The sequence below is a fragment of the Alligator mississippiensis genome, chromosome 7, assembly GCF_030867095.1.
Source record: "Alligator mississippiensis isolate rAllMis1 chromosome 7, rAllMis1, whole genome shotgun sequence".
Lineage (NCBI taxonomy): Eukaryota > Metazoa > Chordata > Crocodylia > Alligatoridae > Alligator > Alligator mississippiensis.
Window position 1 is genome coordinate 41,605,027 of NC_081830.1, and position 27,106 is coordinate 41,632,132.

The following is a 27,106-nucleotide window of genomic DNA, read 5'->3' on the forward strand; positions in this document are numbered from 1 at the left end:
AATCTTCCTGCATTACAGCAGAGTTACTTCACTCTAAAGCTTTGTTATGTGGTTAAAACTTTTTTTCCTCTTCTGCAGCTACAGTTTTTCCAGGATATCCTATTCCTTTTTCCATAAACTCAGATATGAGGAATCCCACAAGGATTATTTACCCAAAGGAAGCCCAGACTATGAACCCAATAAATGTAAAGGTACTAAGGCAATGGAACAAGTGCCCTGGAGAAGTTGTAGAATCTCCTTCACTGAAGGTTTTCAAGAAAAGGCTGGACAGGCCTCTGTTTGAGTTGGGTTAGGAACAGCAGTTGTTACAGGGAGTTAGACGAGCTTTCCCTCAAGTTCCTTTCCAACCCTATTATTTAAGAAACTACGTAAGTTCCTTCTTTTTCTCAGAAATGAAACAGGGCAGTTCCACACGTGGGACAACTGTGATGCTGATGACAGTGGTGTGGTTAGCCATTGCTGCAGTAGTGACTATTTCTGTATCCCATTTCCCACCCTCAGATATGCTTCTTCTGTTCCTGCCCCTGTAATACATATAAGATTGGCTCACTCTGGCTATTGAGTGGGGCCTTTTTATACCTTTGGTTAGTTCAGTTCAATAGAGACATGGAACTAATAGGTGTACATACTTAATTCAGGATATGGGTATAGATGATAAAACCAAAGATTAGGTTAGGGAAGGTTAGGAATAATACCTCCATTCCATATGGCATTATTAAGGACTATAGACTGTACTCAACACAAAGCTGTGGTAAGCAGGGATCTGGGTTTTCAAAAACATGTATTTCACCTTTAAAGGAGAAAAAACATGGGAAACTGGATTTCCCCTGGGAGGCTGGCTGAGTTACAGCCTGCAAGGGACTGCTTGGGGCTGGAGGGAGCAGGGGAAGGCAATCAGAGGCAGGGGGTGCCACGTGCATGTGCTTGCACAAATACATGTGGCAGCCAAGCAGTGGTGGAGAGCAGCTCCCTCCAGGTAAGACTATGGGGATGGGGTGGGGGGAACATGGCCACCAAGGTGAGGCATGGCAGCAGCAGGGACATGGAGCTGTGGCCCCACTGCAGCTGGGCGAGCAGGGGGTGCCTCAGCCTGGTGGCTATGGTGGCATGGCACTCCCTCCTGCACCAGGTCCTGCCCGCTGGGCTATGAAGGTGACTCCTGCCCAGAGCTGACCCAGCCCAGCTGTAGCCCCATACTCCACTGTGGGCACAGAAATCTTAGGGGCACATGTCCCCACCCCCTCACTGTATTGCCTGTGCCCACACCCCACCTTCCCCGCCCACACACACCCTGTTCCCCACACACTCAGTCCCTTCTTCATACACTGGAGGCTAGGGTCAGGGGGCAGTGGGTTGGGAGTGAGCAGTACCAGAAGGCTGTGGGGGCTATGGGTCAGGAGTGAGGGGCACGGGCACGGCCAAGGGGCTGTGGGTCAAGAGTGAGGGGAACCAGCAGGGCTGGTGGGATTTTTGGCTTTGGAGTGAGGGGCAACATCATCATGGGCAGGGGCACGGGCAGGGGCAGCAGCATATCACGGCTGCTCAGTGCCAGAAAGCAATGGGGAGGAGACAGCTGCAGCTGGACCCATGTCCTGGTGAGCAAAGGGGACAGGGGGGGGTCTCTGAGTTTCTATGATTAAAAAAAATCAAAATCAAACACCAAAATATATAGATATTTAGAATTTATTTTATTGTAATGATTGAGATGCTAGTAGGCTTCCAAATTGCTTTAAAATGTAAACGCATCAATAAAACATTTTGTTCAGCTGATACCCATATAGTGGTGTTTCATTTTAATAATGGATTTGGGGGGTTTTAGTCAAAGAATTTGGGATTTTTAAACAGAGAAAACCAGGATCCCTAGTGATTAGTTATGTAAGGTTCAAATAATGTAATTTAGTTAAGTAAAACATCAAGATCTTAATGCCTTAATAAAAAAGTTTTCTAGGATTAGAGGCAGCACCCCCCCTCCCCCCAGCAAAACTCCCCTTTTAACATGTCTTGAGTATGGGCCTATGACCAAATTTCTGTGGGGCAACCCATACCTGCTACTCCATGGTACAGCTACTCCATGATAACAGTCTAAATGCATGCACTTATCCTGTAGTACATGCAAGGTAGCATACCACTGCAATGTGATTTTTTACAAGTACTAATCACCAACATTAAACTTGTGTCAAACAAGAAAAAAGTGCTCCTTCTGGCAATGTCGCACCTGTTCCCAAGAAGCAAATATATACAAACTGTATTTTGTGCCAGTAGCACAGCTCTTTCATAGATGCCAACATACAGCGACTAACAAAGATTAACACAGACAATAGCTTCTCAGTCATAAGAAAATACAAATTAAGCCAAAGAGATCAAGAGAGTCACTAGACCACATACATCAAGCCTTAATATGCACATCACATAAAGCTAATACTACAGATACAACAGCCTAAACAGCTATGAATATGTCATTTGGTTTCCTACAGGGAAAAGGGGTAGGAATCAAAGAAACACATAGACCTTGGTCGAGGTTTAAAGAACTGATTCAGGTAATCCTGGAACTGGTTCACAGGTTGGTCAAGGAGAAAAGCAGTAAAGTTAGGTTTAGAGTCAAGTTATAAGGTGAGCTTGGTAAAATGGGAAAACTAACTGAATTAAAAAACAGAGTGCTCAGCTGACTGCAGGAAAGTGGCTATATTATGAAATTACTTGAACACTGCAAATGTTATGAACAAGTGTGGCCAATCTAGCTAGCACTTCTTGAAAAGAATTATGTTGCGTTTTTAGATCTTTCTAGATTATGCTACATTGTAATGAAATGCTTTAATTACAGGCCCATTGCACTATGGAATGGCAAAACACATTCTATAGGAAAGTTCACTGATTCAAGACAGCTCACTTCCTGAAGCAGATACACGTTTCTTTGAATGGAGAACATCTGGCCAGCACTGCTCCCACAGTGCCTTTTTCATTTTTTCCAAATTGTTTTGGCTTTCCTGAACCGAAACCCTGTTTTCAAAAGGAGACTAGCTTCTTTACCCCCATCCCCATCTGATTGAACTTGGTGTGTTTCCATTGAGAGACCTGTTTTCTCACCTTCCTCTAACCAAGCCCTGTTCCCACAGAAAAAAATGACACCAAAATCCTGATGTGCAGGAGGGCAAAATTCATTGATGGCTTCAGAGACACCAAGTCTGAGAGATAAGCTTTACTGTAACAGGGAACCCTAACCCTGTTACTAGAAGGTAGGTCGAGGGTTCAGAAAGACCCCAGACAAAAGAAAAGAGAGAGGAGTGTGTAACAGGGAACCCTAGCCCTGTCACCAGAAGACAGGTTTGTCCCTTTAAGGCCAGAACTTCCTGGGCACAGAATGCTGGTAAGGAGGGGGTTAAATACTGAGCCTGGCCAGCTAGTCAGCTGACCAGAAGGGGCAGGCCAGGATTATAAAAACCCTGGGGAGAGTGGCAGTAAGGGCCAGCTGCCCAAGGGGAAGGAGTACATCCCAGAGCTCCAGGGAGAGGCCTGGCGAGCAGTCCAAAGGCTGGAAGAGGGGACTACAGAAGCCCTGAGAGACAGCAGCCACCCAAAAAGCTGACAGTGGGAGCAGAAGCACAAACCCGGCGCCAGATGGCATGACCTTAAAAGGCCAGGGTGGCCTGGTACACCTGATGTGCAACTCTGTTTGTTTTTTTTTGTAGGACTAGGCCAGTCCATCCCCTGGTCTTGAACTTGCACCACCCTGGTTGTGAGGCCAGGGGCTAGAACTCTAGGCCAGGGAGACCAGGCTCCAGATTGGAGCAGGAAAGGGGGCCACAAACCTCAAGAGAACAAAAGAGGGCTAGAACCTTGGAATCAAACTCTGTTTGGTGGGTTTGGACAGGGAGGCCTAGCTAGAGAAAGACCGGAGTCAAAACCTGTGAAGGCAAAAACCCCAACATACGAAATACGATAGGCAGTCTCCTGCTTTCAAGAACATCAGCATAACAATTTCCATCAAGACGTGGTAGACGAGTAAAGAGTGGGACTCAGGAAACCTTAAAGGGGACTCCAAGGGTGCCCCACATAGGGCGCAGATAACAGGGAAGATGGCTCTGGGGACAGCAACCTGTTACATTTGCCAACCCAAGTTACAATACTGTTCTTACATGTTACACCAATTCATTAGTAATTTGTGACCAAAATTAGCATGGTGTTGTTATTAAATTTGCTCACAGTTACTCAAGCTTGCTCAGCAACAGTTTCATCTGGTCTAGCTCTTGTGTCCTAACTTACTTGATTCCCTACATGCCAGCAACTGTCTCTACTCTGTCCCCTGGCTCTTGCTCAGTTACCCTTTTTTCTGTCCCTTGTGCCTGTAATCATCTCCTTTTTTACATTGATTCCTAGACCCAACTAAAAGGTGCCCTGTGGATGCCTGGACTGCCACAGTGACAATCTTGATATAAATAGATCAATGATATATGTTGTGGGGGGTGGGGGGTGGGGAGGGGGGAGGGGGAGCCAAAATACAGAACCTTTGTGAATGGTCCAAATTTCATTCACAGTACCTGGCACAATACTATAACCCCATCACTGCTATGAGATTTCATATACCTCTGACAATAAAGCCACACTGACCTACAGGTGCAAGAATGGTGACACCTAGACTGTTCAACCATCTGTATTGCACTAATACCTTTAGTAGTTGGAGCTCAAGCACATATCAGCCTTTTAATGTGTCCAGGTATTGTTTAGCTGGTATTAGCAGGTTGGAGCTTTCACACTGGAAGAACAATAGAAGTGCTATATTAGGGGCATTAGAGGTATTAGTGGCAAATCTGCATCAGTGCCTTACTTAACACTGTACTAGATATATTAGATGTGAATTGAGATTGACTGGATGAGGCTGGATCAATGTGTTTTGAAGTATTCAGTGTTGCTGAGTAAAATATTCTACATAGCGTGTCTACATGTGCATTTATGCTGGCTTAAATTTAGCAGGAATAGGCCAATATCTACACGCGCAGGAATTAACCAGGCGTAAATTAGATACCTGTGTGATGCAGGTATCAAATTTACGCTCAAATTGATGTAAGTTTCCATATTTACTGTGTGGTACAGGCATATATGTGTAGATGCACACCCATACTGTGCAGCAATTTTGCTTACTGAGCAATAAATGCACACGTGTAGACGTGCGAGCAGTAAATGTACACGTGTAGACGTGCCCTTTGATACAAAATTGGTTTAACTGCAGCAGTCAGTAAGTCACTACACTGGCATTCCCACTTAAAAAGTCAACATTCTGAAGTAATGTTTTCTTGAATTATGCTTAAAAGATCACAATTCAAGTACAGGCGACCCTTGCCATTTGCGGGGGATATGTTCCCATGATTCCCACAAATGGCAAAATCCTCGAATAGGGCACTGCATTCGGGGGGATGGAAAGCTCTGGTGGTGATGGCAGGAGCATGGCAGTGACAGTGGAGGGAGCACAGCGGCGGTGGCAGGAGCGGGAGCATGGCAGCAGCAAGCACGGGGCTCCTGAGGAGCTCCATTAAGTGTTTAAATTGTTTAAAGTGTATTTAAAATGCAGGTTCAGCATTCATGAATATTTGAAACCGCAAATGCTGAACCCACAAATACCAAGGGTTTTCTGTACTGTAGTGAATAAAGACTGACTAGTCATCAGGGCTTATCCCAGTCATTTGCAGGAGACTCTCAAATAGTGAAGAGTTGTACTTTTGATCTCTACCTGGGCTTTGTATGGAAGTTAAGCATTTGCACACCAAGATGAATGCCTTGAGCACACAGGACATTTTAAGAGATTTTAATTAGGAAAAGAAAATCTGACGCTTGTGTTAAAAATCTGCATTTAAAAATCAAATATCTTATATAGCTATGAAATTGTGAAACACACACATATTTTTTCCTTGGCAGAATAGATGGAAAAATCCTTCAGCTGACTCACATGTGAGGCACAAATCACAATCTGCCAAGTTACAGCACCTCTGCTGATACATGTCCTGAACCACATAAAATAGTTTTCAGAAGATCTGGTACCAAGGCTGCATGCAATTTTGTGTCTACTTTAAACACACCATAAATTGCAATACCCAAGTAAATGTGTGTTACATTCAGAGGAAATTTAAACCGAACACTGGTGGTCTATCCCATTACACTGGAAATTGAGAGTCATAGGATGTGTAGTCAGAACGTTGTTTTTGAGAACATAATGCATGTAAGTATGCATTAAAACAGCAAGTAGAACTTGCCTATGCAAGTTAGAAGTAAAATAAAGCTTATCTGATGGGCCTGGTCCAATTCTACTCTTTACTTGCTACTACGCAGTCGCCTGCTGGGGTATGGCTGGCAGGGCTCCCAAACCAGTGGGGCTTGGAGTTAACATCCCATTGAAATACATAGAAAATTCATACCTCAGAGGTACCATTTCAGGTGGTCTACAAATGTCACTGAAATGGTTACGCTGGGCTGATGTTTTGAGTGAATCTGGACCAAGCTCCAAGCAAACTCTTTTATCTTTCAAAACATTCCAGGAAAAATAGTGAAGCATAAATCACAGACTTCCCTGATTTCTCCACCAAATCAGACAAGAGTCGACAATTTTGTTTGAATTTTACTTGGAAATGTAATTCATTCAACCCAAACTAGATCTTGTGGTCATGGGATATAAAAAACAAATTGCAAACGTGTTTGCAAAATGTTTTATACACTTTGAAAACTGTAATAACCAAATTTAGTACAGCCCAAGTGATGACAACAAAGATTTCTTATGTCTCAGTTCTATTACAATGGTCTTTATTTTTTATAGGTCCCAATATCTTAACTGTTTTGGGGGATTCTCTTTTCTCATATCAAAAATCTGAATTTTGGTCTACAAAATATTTAATATATTACTACACTGAAGCAATATTTTTTTACTTTTAGTTACATAGCAAGCATGTGTTTTGTACCAACTACTGACAAAAGCCAAAGCTTGTGAGATAACAGTATGCTTATACTAGCGTAAGGAGTTAATAACCCTGTCTAATGAATGGGGAAAAAAGCCTTCCTGCTTACACCCTTCAAAGGAATCCTTTTGTGTATTCTTCAATTCCCTCCTCCCCCTCACTGAATGGTGAGAGACTCAATATTTTCTTGATCTTTTTGGCTATCCCAAACAGAGTTTTCCCCACCCAAATGGAGTGAATCAATAACGTGGAGCTTGAACATAGAACAAGTATTTATTTGCAATCTCTAACAAATGTTGCCACAAATATTCCAAACTTTCATTTTACAGGAACAGTCCCATTATTATAATTGTGTGGTAGGTGCAGGTGCCAGAGATGAGGTGCATTACAACAATGTGTTTCAAAATCAAGGTGAAAACTTTCCCTCTTTTGGATGCCAACAGCAACTGATGTCCCTTTTATTCTCACAAACAGTCCTAGTTTCAGCAATGCTGCATTGTAGTTACTGCTGATTTTATACTGGCACTACACTTCTGCAGAATATCAAAGCAATGAGTTAACTTAATGTGAAAATTTATGAGTAAAAAAGGTCAGGTAATACAAAGTTAAATTTCACACAATCACTGTAGTCCGTATTTTCCTTTAAATTGTCATAGTTCCTGATTGTACTCTAAATTCTGACAGCACTTCAGAAAAGTGATCAGCCAGTTAACTGCTAAGCTGATTGAACTTGACTCCCTTAGACCCCAGCACTTCTGAACATCTAGCAAGCATTTCGCATCATACCTAACAAATCCTGTCACATTGCTTAACTGCTACGCCATTGATTAGGTTGCTGTGAAATTCTGTTCTCAGACCTCAAATTCTTAGCTCTCTCTAGTAGAATATAGTCCTAAGTCATACAGTGGTAGAGTTTTAGCATGCTATTTGAAATCAGGAAGTGTGATATGACCAGGATAACTGAATTCCCATTACTGAAGCTTGTGAGTTTAAGAATATTTTTAAAATATTAAACTACCAAGGATTATACTTTTAAAAGTCTTTTATGTTCTATTGTATGTAACTAAAATATTTTCAATGATGCTTTTGTTCCACAGTCAAAAGTATATTTAAAATACAACACTCACTTCAGAAAAATGTAATAGTGATAAATTACAATAGATTCATGTCTCAAAACAAATTGCTGCATCTGTTTAAACCTTGTTTCTGGAAGTGGCTTATAAGGCAAAATCTACAGTTTTTAATTATGTAGGAATTTCTCTGATTTAAAACTACAAGCAGCGTTTTCCATTTTACTGTAGCAGAAAATAATCCTGTTCTACAAATCAAAATGTTAACACAGCAGAACAATTTGCAAAGCTGGTGAATGTACTTAGTTCCTGGGCATTAGTCCCCGGAAAACTGTTTTCTACATTCCTGCACAAAGCCTTCACATCTCGTTTCCTTCTTGGCCAAATTCACATGCTTAGCAAAAGTTAAAAATCACTTACCTTGAAGAAGCTTCGCAGAAAATACATTATGCTGAGCATTTTTGAAGGTTTTAAAAAAATTAGGAATTGTTCAATCCCTACTATATGCAAGGCCTGGGTGAATTCCTACACTCCTGCTGTGTCTTTAGTTACATGCTTTCTTGTTGCTATTTTGGACAGTTAGTACAAGAGAAGCATATGAGCCATGCCAGGAGCTTATGCTAAAGAGTTGCATAACAATTAGGGCTTATCTGTGCTGTGCTGTACAGTACAGCAATGCAAACAGGTTTGTTCACAGTTTACTGGCCCTGGAGCATTTCTACTAGGCATGCCCAGAATGATGCCATTGTATTTGCTAAAGAAACTAAAGCACGAAAGGCTATTTGTGAGCTCATCTAAAAGAACTGGTAACCAGTGAAACTACAAAGCACATGTTCACTTACTGCTCCCCTCCTCCCCCCCCCCCCCCGCCCCAGTTTCAGTTTTTCCTAACAAACTCAAGTCAGTGAGTACTGAACTTACTACGGTGATTTAAAGGAGAAAGTACAAAAGGATGAGCCCTCTGGTTAGTACTCCAGTGTTTCACTATATGTGAAAACCAGCTGCAGAAAGTGTTTCAAATTCAATAGGATAGGAGGAGGAATACTAATACAGTTATTTTTTCTTCCTTCACATATGAGTGATTATGCTGTTATTAACATAGTAAGAAATACTTTATACAGTACAATAAATGCCGAAGTTGTGCGCATTTGTCAACATTTTGTTGCAAACTTGAGGATTGCAATTTACTCTGAATTAAAGATGGAAAAAAGTGAAAGTATATAAGTATCTATACATTACTTCACCTATCAGGTGGCATAAATCTTTTTTTCATTAACTATAATAGGTGCTCACCAACTGGTATTCAAAAGTCACGCTGATAAAAGCAACATATCCTCCAACTTGTTGCATAATACACCGTTATGATGTGGCAGCATTTACCTTTAAATGGTTTATCTACACCCTACATGCATTAATCTTTCTCCCCAGTACTTGTACTATTCCAAGCCCTTGTTCATCTCTAAACAGCCAATAACGGAGAAATCAGATTTGTATGCATGCATCACGTGTCCATGTATGCACTTCTTTTTGCAATTCTAGCAGCACAAGGAAGTTGAGATAGTGACTGCACACCAAACTTATTAGACCAGACTGATCATTTGATTTCTGAGTTCTAGTAGGCTGGAAATGCCATACAGGCTGTAATTCACGTTGCATATTTTGCACCCATTACAAAGTGATAGAATTGATTAAACAAAGTTGCATTTTGCTAGGTCTTGAAATTATGGCAAATTTCATTGTTTGATGCTTTCCTTTGAAGTTTCAGTTCCTGGAGTTATGAATCTCAGTTTTTATATTTATTTTAAAAGTAAATGTTTTGCCCTCAATTATGAAGAAGTGGGGAAAATACAAACTCTGAAAATCTTCAGTTTCCATAAGATAACTGAAAAACACAAAAGCACTTTAAAATCTCATGTATGGGGCCTGACTCATGATTTCTGAATGGTCATCAACATTAAAGTCTGAGCTGTTTTAAAGATTTTTTAAAATATATTCTGAAGTTACTCTAATGTTTTTTGACTGTTTTCTTAACAAAGTAGGCTGTTTCCTTTGAAAGGTTATACCTTTCTGAAAAAGTTAATCTTGAACATGCCACCTTGCACTAGCTTCTACTTATTAAAACACACTGCATGTGAACTTGATTTTCCTGCATGGCACTTGCTCCTTGATTCAACAGATCATTTGTTTACAAGATTCAGGCCAAAGCTTTCTGTAACAAAGCCCTGACATAACACTATTTGAACTGAGGAAGGAAGTGCCTATTAAACTAGTCTAGTTCTCTGCTGGCACAGAATTCACTTTGAACAAGCAGGGCATATCTACATGAGATGCTTTACTGCACAGTAAAAGATGCTACTCGTGAGTAAATTTGCTACCTGGACCGGCTGGTGACGGTGTCAGAGGACTGAGTGGCAGACGCACAGGCCTGACAAGTAGAAGACATAGCCCATGAGGACACATGGGACTGGTGCAAGGAGGCGCAGGACTGGCACAAGGAAGCGCAGGACCACCTGGACCAGAAGTTCTGGGTGCAGCTCCTGGCCTTGGAGTGCAAACAGGTGGAGGCACTGCAGGAGGAGAACTCAATCCTGGATAGGATAATGCAGGCTACAGGTGATGACCACTGGGTGCTGGACACCATTTGGGCCCTGGCAGTCACCTTCATGCTGTGCATGCTGCTCCTGGCCAGGGAAGTGGCTGGCCAGGGAGCAGAGATTGGGGCTAGCTTTTCAAGAGGGCTGCTGGCTAGTGGCAGCTGTGACTGAAGCCTGAAGCTCTCTCAGGGGGTGGCAGGGGCCCATTCCTGTGTCACAGGAAGTGTCACCAGCTTGGTGATAAGAGCAGCAAATCTGCTGCCAAGTCCCTGAATGTGCAGACACCTGCCTGGGAGCACTTACTTGCAAGTAGTTTGCGTGCGAGTAAACTGATCTCGGATCAAATGCATGTGTAGATCTGCCCACAGAAAGGGAAATAAAAACACATGACAATTTTATGATATTGGGTGGTGAGGACTACATTTGTAAAACTTGCACTAACCTGCTTATCAGAATAACCATATATTTACTCTTTCATTTGTGTGCATAAATGCCTCTCTTGCTTGCCCAATTATCTGAATCATCTACATACATACTTAAAATAAAATAATGCAACTGTTCTGTATTTGTACTTAACTTTCATTTCCCTGACTTGTCTGAATTTAAAACTGAAACACCAGGCTGAGCCTCTCCATAACTCACACTACCTTGACTGCTTTGTTTATTCTTTCAGGGGTTGGAGTTAATCCATCTATAAACTTACCAAGGGGGACCAGCGGGGAACGGGACAGTCCCTGTTCCCCCGAGCACTACCAGGAGTAACTAGGAACAACGGCTATAAATTGACTGAGAGTAGATTCAGGCTGGACATCAGGAAATACTACTTCACAGTCAGGGCAGCTGGGATCTGGAACCAACTTCCAAGGGAAGTGGTGCTCACTCCTACCCTGGGGGTCTTCAAAAGGAGGCTAGACAATCACCTTGCCGGGGCATCCTTTCCTGCCCATGGCAGGGGGTTGGACTTGATGATCTGCTCAGGTCCCTTCCAACCAACTACCAACTATGAAACTATGAAACCATGAGTTAAGGAAAATACCAGGCTGGATTTTTAGCCTTAAATCCAAGTTCTCATTTTATAACTATGCAAAAACTTCAAGTGAGATGTCATTGCACAACTTAGATTTGTGATTTTATTCTGTTCCACAAATTAGAGTGTATAACTTGTGCAATATTTCTCCAATCTTGTAATATTTTAAAGAGCACGGTATTTTAGCCACACTTCTGTCCATCACTTTAGAGATTTACAAGAAACGCTCTAGCAAGTCAGGCTTTTGCAGAATGTATATCTCAATATATTGTTAAAGGGTTATATTAATCTTCTTACCTTCCTTGGAAATACGAGCACACTGCCCGTGAATAGGCTTAACAGCCTTAAAGCAAATCTGTAACATGAACTAAACTGATATAAGTTATGTACAAAATCTACATTAAGAATCACCTCTTGCCCTCACTCAGCCTCTCAGGATAGAGGTATTACCTAGGACTGTGCAAAACAGTACCATTTCACTTCAACTTGTGTTTCAACAGAACAGTATTCCATTTTCAGTATAGTTTCATTTCGAAAGCACTGTTCCATTTTGTTTCATCGAAACAGTTTTGAAGTTTCGACACTGTTTCAACGTTTCATCCAGGCTATAATACAGAACCATGAAACTGGAAGAGAAGCAGGCTCCTTTTATCGCAGGCAAATTGGGACAGGCACCCCGGGGAGGAGTCTGGCAGAGCCCCGCAGCCCTCCCAGGGGTGCAGATGAGAGGCGGCCGCTGCCACCTCCGTGGGAACTGAGCTGGTGGAGGGAGGCGGAGCACAGCTCCGGCACTGGGCTCAGTTCCATGGGGCCGCAAGGGGCTAGGAACCAAGCCAGGTGGAGGCGAAGTGCAGACCCCTGGCTGTGCCCCACCTACCTCCACTGGGCTACAAGCCACTGGGCTGCAAGCCATCCTGCCCGCCTGCACCAGGCTTCAAGCCCCGTCCGCCTCCACTGGGCTGGGTTCTCAGCGGCTTGCAACCCAGTGGAGAAAGGAGGGGCACAGCCCCAGGGCTGCGCTCCACCTCCCTCCACCAGGCTCAGTGCCCAGCAGCCGCCAGCCCCGTGGAACTCAGCCCCATGGCAGGAGGTGGAGCAGAGCCCTGGTTCTGCCTGCCTCCCACCACCGGGCTGAACTCCATGGGGCTGGCGGAGCTGATCAGAGCACAGTCTCAGGGAGTGCAGCCCAGCAGCAGGAGGTGGGGAGAACCAAGGCTGCGCTCCCTGCCAGGCTGAGCTACATGGGGCTGTGCAAAGCCACTAGGAGCACAGCCCTGGCTCTCCCCTGCCTCCCACTACCTGGCTGGGCTGCTGCTTCAAAACTCGAAACAATTTGAAACTTTCGAAACATTTCAGCTGGCCTTGTTTCATTTTGAAACTGTTTCAAAGCCCTCTGCTTCATTTCAATTTCATTGTTTCAAGCTCAAAACAAGTTTAAAAAGCATTGAAATGAAACAGCCAGCAAAATTTCACACAGCCCTAGTATTACCGCACCCCCCCCCCCCCCAGCCAATTTCCCTTTTAGGTAAACTTTTCCTTCAAGATTCTTCTGATCCATGTTTACACTGATCTGATTCTGATGTTTCAGTTACTTTAATCATGTTTTTTAATTCCATTTTGAGCCCCATCAACATTATTCATTCCCCATAAACACCTGGGTGACCATTACTAATGGTGAGTGTTTTGTCTACAAGTAGCCTACCAAGTCTGATCTTGCACACCCTCTTCTACTCAAAGAAAAGGAAGAGCAGCTAAAGAAATAAGTCACTGTGTCACAGGGAAACCAAGTCAATACTGGATGGTCACTTGGTGTTGGTATGTGTAGCACTATATTAAAAAAAAACAGGGGGCACATGGAACTTAGTTAAGTGATATTGCAGAAAGTATAAGATTCCTGGCACAAATAATTTAAATTTGTGTCTAAAGTTAGGCACAAAATAAATTATCTACACAGTTATGCTGGGATTTTCAAAAGAAGCTAGGCCCTTTGACACCCCCTGGCCTGCAATGGCAGAAGACTTTTCATGGCCAACTATTTTTACTATATATACACTTAAGGACAGTTTACCACCGCCGGTTTTAACATAATTTTTTCTAACTAAGTAGATGCTAAGGAAACAGGTCATTAGTATTCTTTTAGCCCAACAGTTTCAAGGAGCATAGTACCTTTCCCACTGGAAATCCTATCATGGGGCTGCAAAGAGTGGATGCGAATGTACTGCAGCTCCCTTCCTTGCCCTTTATGGGGTGTCATGCCCTTGACAAAGCTCCTCAATGGAGGAATTCTTGCACTTCCAAAAGCACATATACTACAATTGTGGATAATAATGAGGCAGCAGCATACAAATTCTTGCTGTCTTCTCTTCTCCCCACATTTTATCTTGTATTGTTATGTCAGTGAAGACATGCTAGACCATCAGGACAAAAGACAGAGTTAACATGGTACTTATTTTCCCTGGCCTTTATGCTCTCAACTGTTGAGAGTAAAGCCTCAGAGTTCCAACAATGGGGCCTGTAAATAGTCACCCTGACCTGGCCAGCAAGCAGGTGTAGGCCAGAGCTAGAGCCAGATGGCTTTGGAGACTCAACAGGTCTTAACATCTGTATTCTACAGTTTTTTATGAGAGACATTTTCATCTCATTCACAATTATATATTTGCCCTCTGGCTGTTCAGTTGGCTCCCATCATCATAGAAGTATCTTTTTATGCACTCAACGTGTTGGTTCAAGTACTATTAACATCACTCTAAATTTAATTTCTGCAATCAAGGCAATAACATTTTCCAGCTTAATACAGTATCACAAATTCTGGAGATTACAATGAGAAACAGCCTTTTTTTTCCCCCTGTAGGAGTCTAATAATTATGTCTATTTTTAATCTTTCCCTCAACTCTCAGCAAGGTGAATCTGTTGTACCTTTAAGCCAGACAGAACAGGTGCCTACTACTGTATCTCTTCCCAGGCAGCTCTCTATGACATGAGTAATAATTAAAGCAGCATTCGCCATGATTCACATGATAACATCAGAGTTGCTTTTCTATAAATATGGCTTAATTACCATGGCAGTGACTGAAAGGGTTAAAAGTTAAATAACTGACAGGTTTGAAAAAATGCAACTGTACATAAGGAATCATCATTAAGGAGGTGTGCTTCTAGTTGTGTCCCAAGAGGACTGATTTCTGGACCTGTTTTTAATGTTTCATCAATGACCTGCAAGAGATTAAATAAAAAACTTACAGAAGACCTGAAGTTCAGGAGAGTGGAAAATAATAAATACAAGCCACCAGTATAGAGTGATTTGGATTAGTTGCTAAATAGGGAACAAGCAAAATATATGATTTTGAATAAGGTCAGATGTATTGCTATATACCTAGGAGCCAAGAGCAAACGCCATACTTACAGACCAGGGACTCTAGCTGCGTAAGCAGTGACTGAAAAGGGGTTGAGTAGCCATGGCAGATCAGTCAGCTCCAAATAAAATTTCAGTGGAAATGCTATGCCAAAAAAAGCTAATGTGATCCTTGAATATATTGACATGGAAATCTCTAGGAGGAGAATATATGAACATCTCAAATAACCCAGAGCAGGGACATTATATTGCCTTCATTTGGCACTTGTGCAGTCATTACTGGAGTATTGTATCCAACTCCAGTATTCACAATTAAAGAAAGATGTTGAGAAATTAAAGGGTTCCAAGAAGAGCTGCAAGATTCACTATAGGACAGGAAAGCAGGCCTTGTGGTGAGAGATTCCAGAAGCACAACCTCTTTACCATAACAAAGAAGGCTAGGAGACAACTTGGTCACCGTCTATAAATATCTAATTTATGATATATTTAAATATCATAATAAGGATAATGGCTCCTTCTGTCTAGCATACCTGCTCGAAGTAGAGCTTTGCTCAGGTACAGTCAGGAGTCCTGCCCATTATTCCAAGTATGTTTTTCCCTATACACTCTTTCCTCTCTCCCATCTCCACCTCCCTCAGTTCCTTGCTTCAAATAACCCAGATACATTTGGTTTGGTGACTGGAAACAAAAAAGCAGCTTCAATCAATGCTGTTAAAAAGTATGTTTGATTTTAGATCAGAGCCCCTATGACAGCCACAGGTTCAGGGTATTTACTGACCACCAAATGAGTCTTTGCTCAGAGGACCCCAAAAAAGTTCACATTCTGTGGACCTGATCCTATTGACACCAATAACAACAGTTCTGTTGTATCTGACCCACAGATAAAGGCAACACAGTTCAAGCATGTGGAACAGGACAAAATGATGGCCCATACTTCGAGTGCAAGAGGCATTTCTTTTTCCAATCTTGGGCAAAGTATTTGAAAAAGGGATTTGATTGGAGAAAGAAATTGCTTGGTTGCCAGTGCCAGGGAAGGAGTTACAGTATGGGACTATCCATACACAAACGTAGGGAGGATATAATAAGCTCCCACATTGATGAGCAACCACAGCATCTCTGAGAAATTCTCAAGGCAGTCAGTAGTGCAAGTACTCACCAGCGGTTGAGACAGAGCCAGCTTTTCAATTCAGGACTACTTCACAAATGAGAAACAAAGTATTTCTTTTCTAGGAATGGGTTAGGCTTTTACATACTCCATCATGGCTGTCCTTGCTCTTGTAATTTTCAAATGAGTCAAGAACAAAACACATTTGTGGTGTGGTGTCACATTAAAAATAGCACTGAAGGGTGTGAGACCAAATCTGAAGCATAAATAATCTGACTGCATAGCACCATGTATGGCATTACTGCCACATATTGCTCTACACATGAAAATCTTACACAAAGACTAGCTCAGTGGTACTTAACCTTTTGTCCCTGTGGGCCAAGTGAGTAGCACGGGGCCAGTCCACAGGCCAGATCAGGCTTTGGGGCCTGGCACCACCCCCTTGCTGCCTCATGCCAGGATTGGGTTCCCGGGATCCGACACCACCCTCCCCACCACCAACCCATGCACCGGGATTGGGTCTCAGGGCCTGGTACCACCCCCTCCCACCCCCACACACTGAGATTGAGCCCTAAGGGCTCAGCACCACCCCCTCCCAGCCCCCCACACTCCCTTGCTGCCAAATTTCCAAACCTGTGGGGAGCCCTGGGGGCTGGTGCCATAGCACCTCAGGCCAAATCTGACCCGCAGAGCAGGCGCTGAGCGCCCTTGGACTAGTTCTGCTAGTTAGCTGCCATACAACCTAAAACAATACATCCTCCAGTGTATCAGAATAAGGCCCATGTACTGAAGCTCGTACCAGCCTCAATTAAAATAAAATGTGTTGGCTTTCCTTCTTTCCCCCATTCCCAAATTAGCTGTAGGCTTTTCCATAGGAAACCATGCTGTGCTTTTTCCTGTTTTGGCTTCAGTGTACCTTTTCACTGTGCCTTACACTATCTACACCCCCCTACATTTCCTATTTCTTACTGCTCTATGTTAGCTTTGGCCCTTTTTGTTGGCCATTTCTCATGGGAGCATTAAGCTTCATTCCCTCCACTTTACAGGAGAGGGATCAATACTCTACTCCCTTTAGAGAGAGATCCAAGCAGGTGGGAGGGAGATCCAGACACTTTTCCTTTATTACATCTTAGACTAAAGCATTTTATCTCCCCAGGAAGTTTCCCAAGCAAAGAGTCTATTACAAAATGCTCTAAGATAGACTAGAGAGGAGTCAGAATAAAATAATAAATTGTGTATAATTCTCTAGCATAGTGAGAGAGCAATGTCATCACCTGTATCATTTATTTGGGGCACCCAAATACCAGGTGCTATGCAAACTACATGTGAAGATATACTGTCACACTCCCAGAGTGAAGAGCCATGCCTCAAACAGGAGGGCACTGAAAGCACACAATCAGATTAACTACAATATTTTAAATATCCTGAATTAGTTACAAAGGAATTGGATCCCTATTTGTCCATATTCCAGGAACTAACTCACAGTTCAGGGCCAAAGACAGCATGCATAAAATGGAACTGGAGTGGCAGGAGGTGTTGCAGATAGGGACCAATACGCATTAGGAAGAGCAGGTGGGGGGACTTTGCACAGGTGCTGTCTATTATGTCCTTCCCTGGCCACTGTGTTTCATGAGTATTTCAACAACAGCAAAAAACAAAACCAAAAACAAAATCCCACATTTGTAGAGCTTTACAAAAACAAAGTCATAATAGTGTGAGAGTAAAGCTGAATAAATGCAGTTACAACTGTGGAACCAATAGTCCTTTATTAGACCATCTGTTGGGATCACGGGCTCAAGCATCAAAAATTTGTGCTATTTATCTCATAGCTGTTCCAAATCACCGTCATATATTTACTATGTGTTTCAAGGATTAACTGTGTCTTCTGACTCTGCAGCTGGAATCCATTAAATTAATAGCTAAAAATTCAACATCAGCCACTGATTTAGTGCCAGAAGACTTGCAATATTGATGCTTCCATAAATTGTTACTTGCAATTTGCTCAGTTTATAAAGCTACTGTCATTGTGTTCTTTTACAGCGACCAGCTACAATACCACTACTTAAAGAATTAGCAGCAATGTGATTAAGAATTCTCAGTTTGCTACTGGATTGCAGACAGGAGCAGAGCTATTTCTCAAAGGAAATGGAACCAGTCTTTAGCCAGATGGCTCATGGAATGGAAAACAGTCTTTCAAATTGTCTATCTTGATCACTGTCTCAGACCCACGTTGCTTACTAGAATTTAAAATAAACAGACACTTGTACTAGCAAAGTACCAAGGTCAAAACAGCAGATGACTAAGATGCTGATACCCTTGACCAACACAAGAAATGTGTTACTTTCCTAATGATCTGTAAGGCTGACCTTTTACTTATCTTTTGAAAACTTGGGGAAACGATGCTAGCTTTGGGCGGACAGAAAAGTGATACAGACCTAAAATATCCAATGTACTGCTAGTCCAAATACTGCCCCACAGTTCAAATCCTCTCCTTGTTCCATGTCTGAGTATCAAGGCACTTGTCATGGGGATGCTACAAAATGGACAAATTGAGTTCACTTTGAAGGTTAAAGGCAGCACTGGAAGGCAACTGCGTCCCACTATAAGAGATTTGATCTGCAGGCAAGAAACAAACTAGATTGTATTCTTGCCAAACATGATGACTAACCAGAATAGAATCGGTGATTCACCATTCTCCACCAATACCAGTAACAACTGCTAACCAAAAGCTGACAGCTGAGAGGGAGGATCCCTTTCAACACAGATGTTTCATACCTGTCAACATCTTCCACCAAAAGCCAATAGATGGCTGTGGCAGGGCACTGTGTGTGCCTGCCACTTTAAGACCTGAGCCAAGCAGCCAGCAGGTGCTTGATTGCAGCAGCCATTTTAGATCCCTGGCAACAGATCAGTTGCCTGCTGGTAGACCAGGCAGCAACACTGCCTGGCTGCAAGGCTTCATGGAACACCCTGGAGGTAAGGGAGGAGCTGTAGGGGATGGCTAGGAGGCTCCTGGTCCTGGTCCTGGTCATGACCTAAAACTGCACCCTGCCAAGAGTGGGTAGCCTAGTGGGGCTCTCAGTGGTGCGGGAGCCCCCCGATGGTCCCAGGGGAGGCACAAACCTGATGATTTGCTCAGGTCCCTTCCAACCCCACCAAGTATGAAACCAGGTGGGTCACCCACTAGTAGGGCCAGAAGGCGAACCCAAGAGCGAGAGTGGGGCTAGAGGCTCAGAGGCCTAACTGAGGGTACCTATGACTGGTCAATGCTGGGGCCAGGACCAGACCAGTCAAAAGGGCTAGGGGCCCACCACGAGGGACGCCTAGAGCTGGAGGCCTGAGGTTTCCGACTGGCCTTGGAGGTGAGGCCAGGGCCTGTCTGGCCAAAGGTCCTGGGGGGAACATGCCCAAGAGGGGAAATGGTTCAGGGAGCTAGGTGGCCCTGAATGAGGGCAGGGTAGGCCATCTGAATGGAGGGATCTTAGAGGGGTCCTGATTGGAGGATTCTGGGGCCCCGTGTGGGGCCAGTGAGAGTAACATCAGTGGATGCCATCTGTGAGGCATGGTTTGTGGTATAGGGGAGGAACAGTGCCGCATATAGCGCCCCCCCTGGCATCGGGGCAAGAAATGGTCAGCCTCCCGCCTAACTAATATAATTAATTAATTAACAACAAGGCATGGCAGGAAAGAAGATGGGCAGTTGGCCCACAACAGGTGGGCGGGGCATTGGCAAATCAGCCCATAGAAGCCCCCCTGTCACAATGGCAAATTTGCCTATATTTTTCCTAGCTCAGTGTGACAGGTTTGTGCCCCAGGGGTGGCCACGATACCCCCTGGTGGTCATGTGACTCCTGCCCGGCTCAGTCTCTATTACAGCCCTCCTTTAATTGCTTTCCCGCCACACCTTGTTCTTACTAGAGATTGAGTAAGAGATGCTGCCCATGGGCCTTAGAGTAAGCCTTAGTCCATTTTGCAGTAGCACTGGGTCTCTCTTGGATTCCCAACAACCTTGATTTGACCCTTAAGCTCAACAGGCCCTCTCAGCTGGTTTGTGCCCCTGCATGGCCCCCATTTGCAAATATGCATGTAGCTTTGAGGGCTACATGCATATTTGTGCCCCTCCAGGGCACCCATTGCCTTAAGGTCTCAATGCATGGCTCCATTTCCTTCCCTACACCTTGCCCCAAGCCTCATGGATGTTCTCCCTCCTTGATGTTAACTATTTGTACACTTGGCCCACTCGGGCCCTTGGACCCCCTGGTCCCTTACGCAGTCTCACTCTGAACTCTCAGACTCCTGGTCCCCCATGCAGCCCCTCCTCTAGGCTCTCGGACCCTCTAGTCCAGTTTAGACCTCTCGGGGTTCCTAGAACCTTTGGTCCAGCTCAGCCCTTCCCTGGGCACGTGGACCCTCTGGTCCAGGTCTCAGCCTTTTCCTAGGCTCCAGGACTCCTTTCTGGGCCTCAGGCTCAGGTCTGAGGGCTCCTCAGTTACTGGTTCTCGAAGGGCTCAAGTCTAAACTACCAGTGTCACTTAAATAAAAAAGAAGCATCTCAGCCCTCTGGTAGGCACCTCAAACCCTCTCGGGGTTTAGCATAAACAAGGCCACTTGCCTATAAAACCCAGTGATATTTAGCTAAATGCAGGTCCCTGCAGCCGGGAGCTCTTCACTTCATGGTTGCTGGAGAGAGACTACCTGACTGGTGCAGGCTCTGGACTTGTACATCTCCAGCCTGAGCCCTCTTTCGGTCAGGGGAGTCCCTCATTAGCTCCCCTCTGTCACGTGCAAGCAGCCTTGCAGGCTGCTTTCACTCTTAAAAGAGCAGAAACATCCCTGTGTCCTGCTACATTCAATTCAAACTGGCAAGAAGTGCATGCTGCCTTCTTATGGCTCAGTTTCCAGGAGTTCACATGGTGGGATGCCATTTTTAAAATTATCAATGTTTTGTTTCTTTAAGGTGAAAAGTACCAAGGGACAGGTTGGAAGGAACTGGTCTGAGTTTCTAAGCCCCTGTTAATCAGACTCATGCTTAAACCAAGAGTTAACATGAAGCGTCAAATCATTTCCAACAGTGATGTTGTGCTTGGACAGCCTGTAAATAATACTTAAGGTTAAGGAACTGAAAAAGTAAAGATTAAAAAATGTATTCCATTTTTCCCTACAAGAGACTTTATTATTTGGCTTCCAGAAAGAGTCTGAATAATTTCATCATAACCCCATGACATTCTCTTACTATGTTTTCATGACATGAAATTGAAAATCCAAGAGATATGGACATTGAGTTAAAAAACATTAGTCAAAATTATGTCTCTAGTGAGAGAAACTGGACGGGAGTAATCCAAGTAATGGAAGAAGTTAGCAAAGCAGAAAATTACCTTTGAACACTTAGGTGCCAAGGCTTCTTTTTAAACACAGATCATTGAGCCCAGATGCTAATACTAGAAAAAATAAGTTAATTATGATGCTCAGTAGAACAGCCCAACCAGCAGCAGTCTTCAGGGGAAAAAGCAATAGATCTGGTAGTTCTAAGTGCTAGAAATGGCCAAGTTTGGGAAGATTTATTTCATTTTATGTTAATGAGACATCTCTGTGACACTGAATGTTTTAAATACCTTTAAGAGTTCAAGATGCAGGGAAAAATGTAAACATGTTTGGTCCATAAGAATAGTTTTATATACAACTATTTTTAAAGACCAATCCTTCAAGTGTATGCAAAAGATGATATGCACATTTTGACATGTATTCATGTTATATGCAAATGATTTTGTGCAGTTACAAGTCAAGGTTAACATGTACCCATGTCCAAGAACAAGCCCGCCTCAGTCATATTTGCTGTTCATTTTCTCTCCATTTAACATATGCTATAAAAACACTCTGGAAAAAATTCCTAATACGAGAATTATGCACTTAAAAGAAGATGCCAAGAAAGGCTGAAGGCTGGCCAAGAGGTTCACCAGAAATGATAACTGGAAACATTTCAAATTCAGAAGTCACTGGAAGAGAACCAGGGGGTCCCATACTTTGTGTCACTTAGATCCCTGGCACTGGTAATGGCACTGAAAGCCAGCCAGAATGTTTAGCAGTTAGCAGTGAATCACGGCAGAGGATACCCTGGGTCAGTAAGTGTGTGGACATGTATGAAATGGGATGCCAGGTGTTCCCTTTGGTTCATTGCCAGCTACCTATAAAAAGTAGTCTATATTCTAAAACAGGTGCCAAGAAAAATGCATAACGCTCATGAAAGATGCCAGATTAAAAGACTTTCTTTATTGGAATGTCAGTTATACACAGCTCTCCAAACAGCATGGGCAAAGGCTATTAAAGCTTCCCTCCCTGGCCTTACTGATGAAACTCAACAACCCTGGAAACACTCTTTCTAGGACTTATGGGTACCATATTTCACAGTGTATATGTCAACCCTGGTTTTCTAATGAGAAAAGGTAGGATTTTCATAAGCAGTGTTTAAGTCAGCGCCAGGTTTGGTGCTTGGCTGGCATGGCCCCATTCCCTGTGAGTGGCATTGCCTGGGCCTTGCCAGCCAAGCGCTGAGCCTGGCCCTGTCTGCTGCAAGCAGTGCTGAGCACCAAGCCCAGCCCTGTCCCCTGCAAGTGGTACCAGGCTCAGCAGCGCCACTCACAACACATAGGAATAAGCTTGGTGCTCGGCTGGCAGGGACAGGAATGGGGCTGGGCTCAGTGCTCAGCTGGCATGGCCCCATTCCCTGCAAGTGGTGCCAGGCTCACAGGGTTGGAGCTGGGCCAGGCAGGGCAGACATGGGGCTGGCTGGGGGAGGGGTGGGGTCAGGGACTCATACAGAGCATGGGGGAGTGGAGGACAGCAGGGATCACCCCCCGCCACCCAGCAGCACCCAGTAAGTGGGGGTTTTTTTACAGCACTGGGAACTGGGGTGAGTGGGGCAGCTATGGGGGTGGGGCTGGGGAGGCTAGGGGAGCAGGCAGGGGATAGGGGCTGGCAGGGGTCCCCACCATGGTCTCCTCCCCCCTCCTCCAGCCCCCCTCCCCTGCCCCTCCCCTGCCTCTACTTACCAGCTCCTAGTCTGGCTGCAAGCTCTGTGCTGCAGCCATCTGGGACTGTCCGAATTATCAAAGCTCGATTGGAACCTTTTAATTGGTCCCCTGATTCAATTCAAATTCGGAAATTCAGCCACTGAATCACCTCTGAATTGAGTGATTACCCAAAGCCCTAGTTATTATATGTGATGCACCATACCATTTGCACCTTCTCCCCCTGCTTTTCAGATCTGCGCATGGCTAGAACTAACAAGATGAAATCCAATATTGATAAATGCAGGGTGCTACATCTCAGGAAAAATAATCAGAAAAACAAATAAAGGCAGTCCTCAGACTTACGACACAATTGATTCCTGAAAACCGTGTCTTAAGTTGAAACGTTGTAACTCAGAACCAATTTTCTCATAAGAAATAATGTTATAAATGGGGGATTGGTTCCTGAACCAAGGCCCAATACCCTATTTTCACCAAAAATACCCCAGAATTTTGTACTCGATCAATTATAGATGAGTAATATAGCTGCATTAATGTATTTATATTGTGAATAGCAATCACATTGATTTGGAAGGACTTCTTTGAAGCAACTTTGCTGGACTTTTTGAAGGGTTCTTGGCTGGAGTCTTCTCAGGAGTCTTGACTGCAGGTTTTTCTGGAGTCTTGTCTGCTTTCTTAAAGAACGTGTCCAAGGAAGTTTGGACAAATGTTCTCCAGGGAGATGAGCGATGTAACTTGTTCGCTGGCATGGCATTGCATTGGATCAAATGGTGTAAGTCGAAACTGGTGTTGTAAAGTTGAAACAGGGTGTCAATTTATAAGTGTTGTAAGTGCAAAACATTGTAAGTCAAGGACTGCCTGTAAAAATGTATGACCAGTGGGATGGCATCACTACAGACAAGGATTTGGGAAACTTGGTAGATTAGACTCAATGAGTCTGCAGTGTGATACAGCTGTGTGAAAGACAATGCATCCCAAAACCACATTTAATAAAAGCATTAGGTGCAAGACACAAGAGGTGATAATGTCTCTCCACTCAAAACTAGTTATGCCTCACCTAGGGTACTGTGTGCAGTTTTGGTCTCCATATTTGAAAAATGACATGGAGAAGTTAGAGAGGGCCCAAAGGCAGGCGACAAACATGAAAAAGGCAAGTTATACAAGGAGAGGTTGAAGGAGCTAGGTATGTTCAGCTTGAAGGAAAGGTGCTTAAGAGGAAATATGACAGCAGTGTTCAAATACCTGAAGGGCAGCCATAAAGAAGAGGGAAAACACCTTTTCTTTCTTGCTGCAGAAGAGGACACAGACCAATGGCTTGATGCTGCAGTGAAGTAGGTTTAGATTGGATATCAGGAATAGCTTCTTCACTGTTAAAACAATGAGGCAGTGGAATAGACTTCACAGGGAAGTTGTGGACACTCCATCACTGGAGATGTTCAAGAGGTTGGGCAGGCACTGGTCAGGGGTGACCGAGGCATAGCTGTGTCTACATTTTACTATGGGTATTTCCAAGGCTTCTGGGCTTTGCTATTTGCCACATGGGGCTGGGAGGGAATTTCCCTCCCACCCTTCCAGCTACGTCAGGAATTTTTTTAACTATCCTCAAAGGCATTGGCTGTTGGCTGCAGCCAAACTGAGGTGCAGTGCTCCTGCTGTGTCTTAAACACAGAAGTTCCTGGCTAAAGGGTCTTGCCCCTCTGTTTAGGGTCACACCAATTGCCATGTGTGGGGTCAGGAAGGAATTTTACCCCATGGGCAGATTGGCAGGAACTGTAGGGGTTTGTGTCTTCCTCTGTAGCAGGGGGCAGGAGGGGAGGCATGGCCCTCTTCCTGGGATCTCTTGAGCATATATTAACAATTTTTATAGCAGCAGGACATTAGCTGCCATGTTCCCCCGGCTTTACCCACGGCAGGTAAGGGTGTTATGTTTGGTGCTATGGCAGGGCTGACTATGTGGTTTTGCTAAGACAATGGATTTGTATGGAATGGCTTGGATAGGGATCATCCTGCAAAGGGTTGGACTAGATCAGGTGGTTCTCAAAGTTTTTGTAGCAGGACCCATTTGTATACATTGATGGCCAGTCTCAACCCAGTGTCCCACACCCCAGACCCGCGACCCCCTGCCCCAGGTCCCAGTGTGTGGGACGGGGGGGCCCCTAAGCAGCCCCTTGTAGACTGTAACTCTGACAACCTGCAAGGGAAAAGCCAGTTTCCCATGTTTTTCTCCTTTAAAAGAGAATGCATTTTTTAAAGTTTGTGGATCCATTTTTAAAGTTTATTCATGACCCTTTTGTATATTCTTGCAACCCACTTTGGGTTGTGATACACAGGTTGAGAAATGCTGGACTAGATAACCTATGGAGGTCCCTTCCAGCCCTACTTCTCTATGATTCTATGGTAAATTATATTTTTTCAAAAAATGTTTCATTACAAAAAGAAAGAAATATCTAAAGCCTCCATTTCAAATGTAGAAGGCTGGTTTGATTTGCAAGCTGATCAAGGGTTCCTATCCAGTAGAAAAACAGTGCGTTCACCATTCAGATTGCCAAAATAAGGATTTACCCCTTAAAGGAGAAGACAGTCATAATTTTCTCCTATGGACAATCCAGGTTCTTCCTCAGTCTACTGACTTGTGTGAAGATACTGTTTGCTAGATCTTTACCAGGATTGTCCCTGAATTTGGCTAACTCTACTTAACACACCTTCTATATCTAGGTGAAGAAGAATGGGCCTACTCTAGAGTTTCTAAATCCCTGTCATCTTTTCTGCTAGTGCACAGAACTGTGCATCCCATGAGAACAGTGCGGCATTTAATCCCCTCTCAAATAGTTAGATCACTGGATTATACTCCTGTCTTCACACCAACAGGCCTAGCTTCCTGACTCAGGTAGTAGTTTTATGTTTCTGGACCCACAGATCCAGGTTCAATTCCTGAAGCTGCATGGGTGTCACATGGATGACTTACTCCAATAGGCCTTTAGAGGAATGATTGTTTGAAAGTTATCTAGCTTCCTCCATGGCCTTTTGAATTATCCATCCACTTGTACTGTACATTTCACTTGTTCCAGTTCTTTAAGCCAGCTATTGCTTGAGCCTCTCATTTGTAAAGCGATGGAGTCCCCCAATCATCTAGTTACTGCAAATCAATGGAGGTAGTGTGTTCAGTACTATACAGGCAGCAATTGGTAGGATCAAGATGACAGGCAATAACTCTTATATTATACAGAATGTTACACACTAAAAATTCATGATCAAATCTCTGGTTTTACCCAACACTTCCAGGCACATTAAATTATTTATAGACCATCAACTTTATCTAATACATTTCAACTATTTGGAAAGGGTTCAAAATTGCTCTTAATTTGTTTTTCTTCTCTTGCAGCTTTGAAAGGATCTTTCCTGATAAGCTGGACATCCATCAACTACAGAAATTATTGCTACAACACTCTTACCTTATTGTGGACCACAGTGCAGTAGTGATCTTTGCCTTTTGAACCAATTCTTCTATCCAAAAAATTGGCGGAGAAAAGATTGCTTCACCATACAAAGAAACATCTCAAGATTCTCTCTAGAAGCCCAAATCTTCCACAGAAAAATCTATTTACTTTGGATGTCCTAAATGTTTAGACCATAAATCTAGAATGAAAGTAAATTACTTGGATAATGTACAGTAATATCTGGCACATACAATGGTTTCGGCCCAACAGTTCATTCACTCCTTGTAGGCACACCAGCTAGATTGGTTTTAAAATTCACAAGGAAACAAAACACAAGCATTGGCCAACATTTTCAAACATGAAAGCCTAAATCCAGGTGAAAGAGACATAATAATTCAGCCCTTATTTTTTAGTCTACCTCTAGGCACTCATTTGAAAATTTGATCTAGTATTTATAGCCTTTTTGATGTTTTTGTAAGAGTTGCAAGTCATGTTTGAGATTCTCCTGCCTTAATTATTCTTTCTTAATGTTAGAAGCACCATATATTCACTTTGTACAAG

At 43.5% G+C, this 27,106-nt stretch overlaps 1 protein-coding gene and 1 long non-coding RNA gene across 2 annotated transcripts in view; one reads left to right on the forward strand and one right to left on the reverse strand.

Annotated features, from left to right (window-relative positions):
* Positions 1–27,106, reverse strand: part of ARHGEF4 (Rho guanine nucleotide exchange factor 4) — a 386,988-nt gene that overhangs the window by 283,996 nt on the left and 75,886 nt on the right. The window lies entirely within an intron of this gene.
* Positions 18,971–26,782, forward strand: LOC132251412 (uncharacterized). The gene is made up of 2 exons (XR_009463440.1): positions 18,971–19,059; positions 26,491–26,782. It is a non-coding gene; the product is annotated as an uncharacterized LOC132251412 (long non-coding RNA).